Source organism: Cupressus sempervirens, chromosome 1, assembly GCF_028749045.1.
Source record: "Cupressus sempervirens isolate cs-2001-9-10 chromosome 1, ASM2874904v1, whole genome shotgun sequence".
Classification (NCBI taxonomy): domain Eukaryota; kingdom Viridiplantae; phylum Streptophyta; class Pinopsida; order Cupressales; family Cupressaceae; genus Cupressus; species Cupressus sempervirens.
Genome location: NC_143118.1, coordinates 456,769,868 through 456,781,656, shown reverse-complemented (window position 1 = coordinate 456,781,656; position 11,789 = coordinate 456,769,868).

Below are 11,789 nucleotides of genomic sequence, written 5' to 3'. Positions count from 1 at the left end.
TAAATTTTACATATGGAATGACCTTAGGAAAGTGTGTAAATGGATTTGTGAAAACTTGCAAACTAACACACTTGAAGAATTTTCAGTATGAAACATAGGAGTGCAATTAGTTTGACCTCATCTATCATAGGTTCAAAATTATAACATCCCAAACATGCCTCCTGATCAATCTACAAATTTGCTCTACATCAACATGTTAGAAATTGCAAACAGAATCACGTTTTAAAACTAGTCACATGAATTTGTCAGTAGCTCAAAATTGGAACATAACATGTCTTTAATCCTTAGAATACAATGAGTTTTTTTCTCAATAGGGTCAACTGGCTCAAATTTATAATCAGTCAAATAGGGCTTCCTAGATTAATGTGCAAAGTGCAACTATATGAAAATAGTAAACAACCAACTTTGAGGAATTCAAAACCCTATCAAAATTTATCAAAATAACTCAAAATCTGAAACATAAGTTCTCTAACATGCATACTAAACACTCCCAAAGTGGAGAGTTATACCACTTAATTGGGTGCAAGATATTAAAATGCAAACTAGCCTTCTAAACTCTATTTGACACTTGGGCAAGAATGCAATTTTGACAAATGCTCAAAACAACACCTCACCAAATAATTCAAAACTTCAAACTAACAACCTGCAGTGTATGGATATACTAAATGAAAGACAAGAAGCACTTGAAACATATTTAATGACTCAAAAGGGGAACTCGACATATAGGCACACTAAGCACTTATAAGGGCTCATTTTAGCAAAATTCACAAAATGGTACTCAAAATTTGCTTGCAATTTTGAGTCCCATTAATGACATTGAACATCAACATAGTGTTCATGAAGAGTTAGAGGAATCCATCTTTGGTATAATGGCTGAAATACATCAGTTAAAAGGAACTACTGCTCAACTAAGTAAGGAAAGTGAAGAGTTGATCAAAGAAGTTGCTAAAGCTCAAGCCAAATGAGATGTTGTCATCCTAACAAGAAATGAAGCTATTGCAGCAACAAGGAGAGTGGTTGAACTAAAAAAAGTGAAGAATATAGTTGTCCCAATATGGAACAATTCATGGAACTAATTGAATAAGTGCACAAGCTCACTAAAGAGGTAAGAGGCACAAATGAAAAAAATGAAAAGTTGAGGAGATTCAATGAGAGCTTTGAGAAGATTGATGAGAAAATGAAGGTTCAAAGAGAAACAAAAATACAACCAATCTTGGTTACCAAGGTGACAGGAAAACTAAAGAGGGAGAGACCTCTAGAGCAAAGAACCTAAACAACAGAAGGTCAGGAAGCAAGTCTCTTAAAACTAAGGGTGTTGCTAAACCCACATGTAACTTTTGTGGTAAAATAAGACATACATCTAAAGTGTGTTGGTTTAAGAAAATAACACCACTTCAATAGTGTACCTATGAAGGTTACTATAACAACTACCATCTCTATAACCACATTACACGTCATTGTATATCCCATTTTAATGAGATAAGAATATATGAATGTTGCTACTATTGTAATAAGTATGAGCATAAAGAAGAAGATTGCCAAACTAGAGCTCAAGATAATCAAAGGTCTCCCAAAGTAATAAGTTTCATTGGAAGTGATAGGATTCCTACACTAGTGTGCATGACCTAGCAAAATGAAGGACACCCAACAACTCAATGCAAGCTAAGGATAAACCCAAGGAACAACACCATACCATGAAAGGGTACCAAAATGACTAGCTATATCTACCAAAAAATTGGGCATCTCACAAGAGATTTTAGATGTGGTAAGAGACTATAAATGTAGTAGAAGACAAGGCAAAAAATCCCTAGTAAAAAAAGAGAAGGCCATGATAGTGGAAAAACTAGAGAAAGATTTTGCCACTAAGTAGACAAAGAAGAGTGAGGAGATTAAGACCAAGTTGGATGAGGTATAAAACTCATCGGTTATTGGTGAGACCTCTCAAACTAACTAAGCTAATGTAGCTTAAAGTGGTTGAGAGACTAAGGTAACACTTAGAATCTAGTCCCCTAATACAAAACTAGTAGCAATGTAGATAAAAGAGGAGAAAGGGAAATTCAAGCATAACCTATTGATAAAGTCTCTGAAAAAGAAACTAATACAAATAACTTGGTGCATTAGTGATACATTTCCTTTAGTAGGTAAAGCACTTGTTGACCATTACAACCCTAATGGTGTAATTCTAGTGACATAAAAACAAGGATTGAGAGTCATTTCACACTTTGCATTGTGAAAACATATGTGCTTTCATATTGTGAAACCCTAAAAGCTCAAAAGTGAGAGATTGTGAAAGAATCATCTACAAAGAGAAATTCTTATGAGTCTATTCAGTAAAAAATCATGAAGAAAAAATGGCAAAAGAAATCAACAAGGTAAACCTAATTGATAATAGGCAAAGCAATCACCCAGAGTATCAGGGAATCATGGCAAGAGGAAGAGATGTCGAAGAGGGAACTACACTGTCATCCCTACATGATGATGTCCTTCTCATAGAAGACATGAGTGCATATCTAGAAGTTGAGATACGAGAAAATAGTGATAAAGAGTTAAGGGAGTTGTATGATACATTTTGTATGGAAGGAACCCTAAAAGAATAATACAAAGATTTAGTAGAACCCACATTATACAGAGTGGTGGAAATACCCAATTTCTTCCATGATGAATGAGTAAGGTTTTTTCTCTGCAAAATTCATGACCAATATATGTGGTTGGGAAAACTGTATAAAATCACCAAAGCCCTAATTGAAAGGGTAAATGGGTTTAATGCATCAAGTATTGACTTGTCCATGAATGTTTTCTCGACAAGACAAGAAGCCTCACTTATAGGAGGAAGGACGAAACTAGATGTATTAGGGTGCACCATATGTGACATTCCAAGCTCAAAATTAAATTTTGCTACAATGGTGTTGGGCCACACATTGTGCCACACCAGTAAAAATGACTATGTTTTAGGAAATGCAGCTTATAGAGTTGTTCATATCATACACAACAAGTCAAAGGTTGACATGTGTGCATACCTTTATAGATAAATATTAGAGAATATTAGAAAGATAATGAATGATCATCATAATAAAACTCTAAGGTATAAATCCATACTGGTATGCATTTTCTTCTATCTAAGGGGAGAATTCCCTAGGTCCCCAAAGATCAAATGGATTGAAGACCTAGAGATCATGGATCAGATAGGTGAGCTGTAAAAAAGACTAGAAGAAAAGGAAACACCATGATGTGGGATTACTTCAAGCATTTCCAAAAGGAAATGAATTAGAGAGAAAGGTTTTCCACAAGTCTAGTGGAGAGCTACAAGGACAATATTTATTTTCTAGCAAGCACATACAATTGCATTATATGCTTGGCACAACCTAGAGCTATGTAGTTGACACCTTTTGGTTATGAAGTGAAGGACGGGGAACCTAGACACCACATAGAAAGGCTTTTAGCCTCTGAAGAAAGTAATATTCTACCAAGGTTTGGTACTTGTGCAGAAATCATAAACTGACTCTTACTGGAGCAAAGGGAAACATAGAAGCCCACTCCACCAATGATGACAAGGAGTCAAGCACCTGAGAGAAGGAAATAATCATTGTGAGGAACCAAAAGCTAAAGAAACTAAATAAAAAAATGATGAAGTCGGAGTAGTTGTAATCATTGAAGCTACTTAAGATGAAGCATCACTAGCACCTTTAAAAGGTAAGAAAAAGTCTAAACCAATTCCTATCACTAAGGTTATAGACTTAATTGTAAATAATCATGCTTACACTATTCTTAAGAATAGTTTTTACAAGGTTCACCAAGGAAAACAAAATAAAGATTGTAAATGTTGTACTATCTAGTCTAAGAATAAGAGATAGAAGACCATATGATGTTGGGTTAGAATTACCCAAAGATTTGAGAAAACTATTAAATAAAAAATGGAGCACTAGAGAAAAGGATTATGAGAATATGGTGGAAGATTTCCTAGTAAAGATGAAACCCAAAATGAGTCAGTTTTAGAAAAACTGCATAATGGGAGCACACATAGGAAAATTCAACAACACAATGGATGTAAATGACCTCATAATAGGCTGAAGGAACTAGACAAAAATGAGCATCAATAAAAACTTGAAAGAGATAACACTAGAAATTGATGCCTACCTGAAGGGAAATCAACTACAAGGAGGTAGAACAAGTGTGGGAACAGAGAGCCCCAAGCAAATAGGTATAGAGATCCACCTTAGGAAAGAGGAAGAGAGAAAAGAACAAGAAAGGAGTGAAGAAACTCCTAGTCTTAAAAGGGAGAAAGATGTGTCGTACAAAGAAGAACATGAATCAAGCAAGGCAACTCAAGTAGAGACCACAACGCCCAAGGAAACTAAAATGCACAAATTTGCAACTGAAGAGAAGAAAGATAGTTAACTAATAGACACCCCACCAACTAAATGGATTGAGAAGCACACAATGGAATAGAGAGTCAAGTCATAAGAAGGTGTGACTCAAAAAAAGATTGAAGAAACAATCAAGACAATGACCATCTCCATTGAGTCATCACCAAAAAAGGAAGAAGAAGAAGGGAATCAATCACTTGTTGTAGTATAGATACTATATGAAGAGCCTCAGGAAGAAAAGTCCCCAATTATGAAAGAAGATATGGAATCCCTACATTAGACTGGAGGACAAGATGTTGAATTACAAAAGGAAAAACAAGATGTCACAACTAGGCAGAAATTGTCACAATCAAAGGTGTCTGAAAGAAAGACACACATAACAAATAACGAGAGGAGAGCACCAAGCCTGTCTAGAACTACAGGTGGAGAACAAGTAATGAAAACAAGAAAACCAACCAGATACACGATAATATCATCATCCTCATCATGTCATCATATTCTTACTCAGAAGATGGAGGGGAATTTTATGGAAAAGATGTTGGACTAGTAGAAGGAAACGATGAGCTAGATGCACTTATTACAAAAAAGAAAGATAAAATTCAGAATATGGTTCTAGAAGAGATCAATGAATACAAGCAACATCTGAAGAGGCAAGTAGAAATCAAAAAGGAGCAATGAACTAGTACACTGGTGATAATAAGAAACATTATTGTAGAACTAGTGTTTGATGTGCAATATGATCCCAACACAGATCTCATCAACCAACTATCCATATTGGTTGATAAAGTCAAAGATGACCAAGGAAGCGTCGAAGCATTGATTGAGAAGAAGCTTGAAAGTAAACATATGAGTATTCTACAAGAACAAGTAATAAAGAACCAGACTAGTCTACAAGAAATCAAAGAAAAGATGAGAGAAAACTAATGAGCCTCAAGCCTAATTCTAAGAAGTCATCCAATCCACACACTCTATCACTAGATCTGAAGCAAAAAATTCAACAAGCTCAATAGGAGCTCTAAAGTCCGAAAGACAATTACAATGTACTCACTAACTCTACAACTGACTATCTATCAAAAACAAAAGGGGCATTACATCTCATTCACGAGATCAAGGATGAATAGGAGAACCATACACTCAAGCTTATGGAGGTACAATACAAACTAAGAAATGATAATGAACTGGAAACACTCTTAGGAGAAATGGAGAGTGAGATAATTTCTCTCATAAATTTGAAGTCATCATGGGACACCCATCTTGCCACCACATAGGGACACTATCAAGACATATTTAGCAACTTGTAGCCACACAAATCCTTTGTTGTTGATGACAAAAAGGGGGAGAACAAAAGATATAACATATGGAGAATGCTTATGTGATCAAAAGAGGAGACTACCAAAATGGGAAGAGCATCAAAGGGGGAGATTATATGAAAGGAGGAAAATGAGAATATTAGCTATGAAGAACATGAAGGGAGATAGGCACTGTGAAGCAAGTGTCAAACACATTTTGTTAAAGTCCATCTATCGACATCTTTCATCGGTTCAAGAAAAAGTAGGAGAAAGGGACTTTGCAAATAAGAAAGGGGGAGCATGGTGGTAAATGATGTTTTTCCATCAATGCCAAAGGAGGAGATTATGAGCGCCACATGCATCTTTGACATGAAGAGTAAGATAAGTAGTGAGTACTATCATTGATGGCCAAGAACATATTTTCGACAAAATATGTGACAATAGTTGAAGAGCAAGAAGGAGGAAGAGGTCTAGGGCTACTAGTTGAGATACACATTGACATACACTCTGGCACACCTGCTGGCAAGAAGACATAAATAGATACTAGTTGATCCAAGTCATCAACACAGTAAGTCACCATCAATGTGACAGAAAGGAAAAGATAAAGTGGTGCAAGTAGAAAAGGATGATAAACCACCATTGTTGAGTAGATAGGACTATCAAAAGTTGTTAGCCTAGACCCTAGGCATAGGGTTCACGGGTCTTTCATGAACCTAGTAGACATGGTATTCAAAATTTGAATTCAAAATGAGAAGGATAAGTTGACTATGGGTAATTATGCCCTGATATCAATTAAATAGTATATGCAATGAAATGTGAAGGTTGTTGAAGAGGTTGTAGAAAACAAAAATATTGAAGGAGAAAAACAACTGCAGGGGAGAAGCAGGTGTACTAAAGTGAAATAACAACAAGCAAAGAACTGCTATAGGCAACCATGGGAGAGGTGAGAATAAATAACTCATCAAATAAGAAAGAAGATTAAAGCATCTTCAAAGGAGACATAACAGAGATGATCTACACGACAAATTAGTGCCACATTTAGGTCAAATTTTTAGCATGTTTTCTTACCATTGCATCTCTATGTAAGCCCCTAATAGGGTCGACTTCATTTGGAAGCCTATTGTAAAATCCTCTAACAAGGTGTCTCTTACAAAGAGATTTGTAAATCCGCTAACCAGGTAGGTATAACAAAGCTTTAGTAACTCTAACAAGTTACATGCATTTCTTACAGGATGCACTTCCAGAAGAAGCACTTGTAGCTCTTAACCTAGCACCCCTTTACATACATTATAAGGGCTAGTGGGTGTATTATCCCCATCGTGGTTTTCATCCTCACATCGAGGGTTTCCACGTACAAAATTCCTATCACTTGATGATTGCTTTTGTGTATATGAGTTAACTTGTTTTATCTTATGTATAAAAGTGCAAAAAGGACCATGCTAATGTTAGAAGGAAGAAAGAAAGAAAATTGACTTTAAAGACTGGTATTGATTCACCCCCCCTCTTAGTTTTGGTTGAGACCAACATACCCATTACATGCATTATATGGGCTAGTGGGTGTATTATCCCCATCGTGGTTTTCATCCTCACATCGAGGGTTTCCACGTACAAAATACCCATCACTTGATGAATGCTTTTGTGTATATGAGTTAACTTGTTTTATCTTAATGCATTTATCTTATGTTTAAAAGTGCAAAAAGGATCGTGTTAAGGTTAGAAGGAAGAAAGAAAGATAATCAACTTTTAAGACCACTACTGATTCACTCCCTCTCTTAGTACCGGTTAGGACCAACATACCCATTCCAAGAAGAACAAATGCGTGCATAACATCTTAGATTATTAAATATGAGGATTATTCTATTTCCATAAACTTCAATTGGTAAAAATTACAATCTCAAATATGTTGCACCTATTACAAAACTTTTCCTTTCTCAACACAATCTCATCAAGAATGTTATACGAGATAATACCAACCAATTCTTCACTAAATGTACTCAATCAACTTCTTTCTTATAATAAAAATAATGATTAAGCTCAATTTTGCCCCATTACCCATAAAAAATAAAAAAATATACAAATATAAAATAATGTGATTCAACAAAACTACATATATGTATATGATCATTCATGTCTTATATTTTAATTGAAAGAATAGCCCTAAAAAATGGTCTTATAGAAAAATAGGATTGTATATTATTTTAGAGGGAGTTATTGAAAAATAGGATTGCATATTATTTTAGAGGGAGTTATTGAGAATATGTAGGAGCTATCATTAATAGAGTTCTTATGAATTTGTAGAATTTAAAACATAAAAAATGTAAAATAAAAATAAAGACAAAAGTTATTAATTGTTCAATATTATTTTTCTACTCTCTTATTAACTAATTAGTTTGGGGTCTTATACACATATTTCATGGAGTCATAATGCCACTCACAATTTCTTAGGCAATTTCTTCGGATATATTATTAGAAATATGTAAACATAACCATTCCATTTTTTAGCACATTCTAAAATATAATTAATAATTAAAAATGAATAAATTAGACTATAATATTGATGGTTAAAAAATTACAAATATGTTTAGCACACTTTAAAACATAATTAATAGTTAAAAAAGAATAAATTGGACTATAAGATTAATGGTTAAAAAATTACAAATATATAAACACAACCATTCCATTTTTTTTAGCACACTTGAAAACATAATTAATAGTTAAATAATACTAAATTGCACTATAAGTTAATGGTTAAAAAAGAATAAATTGGCATGTCTTTGTTTAATGTAAAAAATATTTTATAATTTATCAATATTTTAAATTTTGCTTGCAATTATTTTGATATATGTTATACAATATTATTTTTCTACGAGAATATATTTATTGTATATTATAATTTTTTAAAATATCATTTACATTATTTTCTCACTATAAAAGAGATAGTATTTATTAAGATAAATTTATAAATTATATATTAATGGATTGAATATTTTTGAAAAAAGAGGGGTAAAAACTTTATTGAAAATTAGAACAACATGCTCCAACACATCAAAGGGCCAAGGCCCCATGGAACACCGAAGTCCCCAGTCCCAAAATCACTAAAAACATCACTCCCCATTACCACTATTATCATCAGCCAAAATCCTCTCCAAGTCCTGAGATAACTCATAGGGCATCTGCTCCCACTCCTCAATCTTCTAGCCACCTATAGCTACTGACGCCCATTTTGCCAAACAATCAGCCGCCCTATTCCATTCCCTTGGAATATGAACAAAAGAAACTGAATCCATTAAAGAACTAACTTGTGATATCTGTTGCACTATCGTAGACAACTGCCAACTAACATCCGAGGTCTTCCTCCCGAGCAACATATTAACCAGGACCTGAGAGTCAGCCTCACAAATCACCTTCCGCCACCCAAGAGCATAAGCACGCTTCAAGGCATACAGAATAGCCAAGCCTTCCATCCTATTAACAATCTATATCCCTTTATTGGCCAAGAAAACAAAAACCATAGCTCCAGAATAATCCCTGCCAATCCCACCAATCCTAGCTGAGCTTGGATTACCCCTGGAGGAACCATCTGTATTAATTTTCAATAAACCCTCTGGAGGTGGCAGCCAATTCCCCAACCTCTGAACTCTTTGCTTTGTATGTCTCCCTCTCCTGACACAAGCCGAGACTGGAGAGATTTCCTATATACCAAACCTGCTAACTATTTCAGCATCTACTTTCTCTAGTGGCAACACAATCTCGCTCTTAGCTTCAACAGATTCATTGATCATACCCAGAATTCTAATCCAAACCTGCTAAAACCCCAAGTTTTCACCTCTAAAGATTCTACGATTCCTTTCCAGCCAAACTTGCCACAACAAGAAGATAGGACCAGCATACCAAGTATCTTGCAGGAAGGGAGCTGAAGAGGGGGGCCTACCCAATCTCATCCAAAACTCTGCCAAGGAGGATACATGAATGCACAAACATTTCCAGACATCCCACAAGTAATGCCATAATTGAAAGGTGAAGGAACAACGAAAGAATAAGTGTTGTACATCTATCTCTCCACCACCATAGAGAATGCACCTCAAAGGGCCTAGAAAGCCCCTCTTCTAAATATTATCCCAAGTCAAGCACTTGTTCCAAGCCAAAGTCCAAATGAAGCAATTACACTTTGGCCAAGAGAATTTATTCCATACCTTCTTCCACCAGTGAACCTCCCTCCCAACCAATTGTTGAGAGAGCAACTCTTGGTATCCAGAAGACATAGTGTAGATACCCTTAGGATTAGGGGACCAAGTCAGTACATCGCTCTCCATAAGGGTGCTGCAATCACAACCACACAGAATATGGTAAAGCTCACTACACTCTAATTCCATCCCCAAGTTAGGCCACTCCCCTGGGCTCTTCCATCTTGCTTCCACCAATTGTCCCTGAAAGGAGAGTGATTTGAAATTACTCACCCTAGTCCAACCTGCTTCACAGAACCGCTGGGACAATAGGCCCAAATGAGGATATTGGACGACTATGGGAGGATGGCCATCCCAAGACTCATGCCAAAAATGTGCCTCTAACCCCCTCTTAAAAATCCAGAAAAGACCTCCCTTTATGAGCTCAGCCCCCTTCTTGAGGGTAGTCCAGATCATCGAGCCTTTCCCTATCAAGCTATACCGGGGAATATCCCTCTGTGGGATCCCAAGAAAATACTTATGAGACAAAATTCTAGCCCATGCGCGGTCCTGTTCCACACACCACCGCCAATATAGTTTGGCTGTAAAAGCAGTACTAGACAGTACTGACTGCCGAAGACCAAGACCCCTGAACCTTTTTGGGCTACAGGCAATCTCCCACTTAATAAGGCTCCACTTAGTTGAGGATAAATTTCCAGCCCATAAGAATTTCCTAGCTAAGGAATCAAGATCCCTAACAAAGCTCATCGGTGCCGCCTGAATCATACACCTATAAAGAGGAAGAGCTTGCACCACAGATTGAATCAGTTGGACCCGACCAACAAAAGAAAGCCAACGATGAGTCCAATGGTTCGAAATTTATCCAAAATAACTTGCCATGACTCCTTGGATTGCCTGCCAGCTGATATAGGAATCCCCAGGTACAACAATGGGAGGCCACCAATTTGAAACCTGAGAATATGAGCAATTCGTCACCGAATGGAGGGTGGAGTGTTGAAGAAAAAAATGGAGGACTTGCCCTCATTGATTAGCTATCCTGATGCACCCAGGTAAATATCCAACACCTTACGCATAATCGAAGCCTCCCTAACGGTAGCCATGCCCATCAAAGCCGTATCATCCACAAACTGAAGGTGAGATTGTACAAGAAGACCCCCTCCCCATTGCCAGCCCTGAATAAAGCCCTCTTCCACATGCCTTTTAATCAACCATCCCAAACCTTCCACCAAAAGAAGAAATAGGTGAGGAGAGAGAGGGTCACCTTGCCGCAAACCTCGAGAAATGGACTGAATATTTATAGTTTTAATTATATTTCTAATTATTTGAAAAATATACTAGTCACAAGCACCAAAGTAGGTTTCAAATCAAATTGTACATATATAATTTTGAACATTTAGTGACATATTCATAAACTACAAGCTTGTTATAAACATTATACACATATTAAGTGCATACAAAAATTTGTATTGGGTCCTCTCCCCAATTTTTGTTTCTCCTTTGTATGGTTTTCAATTAAATTAAGTGTTGACTAATTTTAAATTTATAATCGATAATATCATAAAGGTGAAGTCACTTTTCCACAACTTAGAACTGGGTTGAATGTTTCAATTTGGGATGTAAAATAAACTGTACATATTTTTGTTAGAAGTATTTTCATATTCTTACATTTTAGAATGTAAATTAACTATTGCATTAATCTTTAAACTTAAATTTACAACTAATAAATGATAAACGATTTAAACATAAAACAATAGATAATGATAAGAGTAGAAAAATACATTTTATTGTGGAGTTGTATTATATATTAAAATTACAATTTATAATATATTAAATAAAAAACAATTTCGTATTAGAAATGTTAGTATCATCAATACTTAACACTCTTCACATATTTATATATTTAAAATTAAAAATACTAAAAAATTAAGAAATAAATAAAGTTGATTTTTTAA